The sequence below is a fragment of the Callorhinus ursinus genome, unplaced genomic scaffold (assembly GCF_003265705.2).
Source record: "Callorhinus ursinus isolate GAN/ISIS: 27379988/994484 unplaced genomic scaffold, GSC_fseal_2.0 scaffold100, whole genome shotgun sequence".
In the NCBI taxonomy this organism is placed as follows: Eukaryota; Metazoa; Chordata; class Mammalia; order Carnivora; family Otariidae; genus Callorhinus; species Callorhinus ursinus.
The window spans coordinates 185,877-187,243 of record NW_027397162.1 but is presented as its reverse complement, the minus strand read 5'-3'; the positions used below and the strand labels follow the sequence as shown (position 1 = coordinate 187,243).

The window sequence follows — 1,367 nt, the reverse complement described above, 5'->3', positions numbered from 1 at the left end:
GCGGGATCTGCGGGGATCTGTGCAGGTCTGTGCCGGGCGCTGGCGGGGATCCGTGCGGGGATCCGCGGCGTCCGCCTCTCCCGGCTTTGAGGCAGCGCTGGATTTTCTGCCGCGGGTCCGTCAGCCATTGCTTCCCGGGAAGTTTCGGCGTCCTCCCTGGCTGCCCAGGTTTCTGGCACGCTTGGTCTTTCTCGTAGTGGTTTCCGAGAGCTCCTCGCTTACTGAGGGAGTTAGTCCCGCGTCTTTCCTGTGTCCCAGGCGGAAAAGTGTCGTCTCCCACTTTCTCGTCTGTCTTTACGCTTCAACATACACGGTTTTGCCCGCTGGATTTTCACTTTTTGGACAAATGTATGTTATTTTTTTTTCTCCGTTGGCTTTGTGTTTGGGTGTCATTAGTTGGCCCTTCTCCGTGTCACCCCCTTTCTTTGTGTGGGGTCACGCCCCCCGCCCCCGGCCCCCTCCCCCTTTACCAGACCCCTCTCAGGGGCCCCTGGTGTCAGCTCAGTTGACGTCAACCTCCAGCCTTCGCGCCAAGCCGTCGGCACGGCAACCGCAGCCTGATTGGCAGGGCTCGGAGGCGTGGCGAGGGGGGCCGGGGAGGGCCCCTCGGCTGCTGATTGGCCTGCGCTGCAGCCCCGCCTCTGCGGAGAGCCTGACAAGGAGTCGCGCGCAGAGGCTCGGTGCAGACGCGCGGAGCTGCAGGAGGACGAGGTCGGGAGCGAGGAGCGGGCATGTCCGCCCTGGGCTGGTGGCGCCGTCGGGCGCCAGGGGCCCCGTGGGCGTGCTAGAGCGTGCACGCGGGCTGCGCCTTGGTCAGGCCCGAGGCGGTGTGGTGAGGGGAGGTGAGTTGGGCCGGCGCCCTGCCTGCGCGTCCGCATCAGGACGGTGTCAGGGCGCCGCGTGAGGCAGCGCGGCGGTCACCTGCCGCCGGCCGGGACGCTGGCCAGCTGGGGAAGGGGGGCGGCCGGTGGACGTCGCCTGGCAGCGTCCTTCCTCAGCGGGCCCGGGACGCGGGTTGCCGCGCTTGCCGCAGGCGCCATCTTGCGTGGCCCGCCGGGGTCCCGGGGACGGGCCGTCCCCTTGAGGTGGCCGCGGAGCTGAGGGGCGGCCGCGCCATCTTGCGTGGGGGACGGGGCGGGTTGCCCGCGGGCTCCTGTCGAGCGAGCCAGCCGGGGTGGGCTGGCAGGTGTCAGGGCTGGGGCTGGGGGCTGCAGGCCACCTCGTCCATCCCACGGTGTCCCCGACAGGCTGGGTCCCTCGGGCTGCCCCTGCGTCCCTGCCAGCCCTCGGGGGCGGGGCCTGTTTTGCCGCAGTGGCGGTGGGAGGAGCCGCGGGCCTCAGGGGGCGGGCCAAGGGTTCGTGCCTGC

At 70.0% G+C, this 1,367-nt stretch overlaps 1 protein-coding gene across 8 annotated transcripts in view; it reads left to right on the top strand.

Moving 5' to 3' along the window:
- The first annotated feature begins 688 nt into the window (after positions 1–688).
- The window catches only part of PEG3 (paternally expressed 3), a 32,765-nt gene continuing 32,086 nt past the window's right edge, over positions 689–1,367 (top strand). For all 8 annotated transcript variants that reach the window (XM_073888952.1, XM_073888949.1, XM_073888948.1 and 5 more), the window contains exon 1: positions 689–842. The gene's annotated coding sequence lies outside the window, so the exon portion shown is untranslated. The remainder of the gene's footprint in view (positions 843–1,367) is intronic.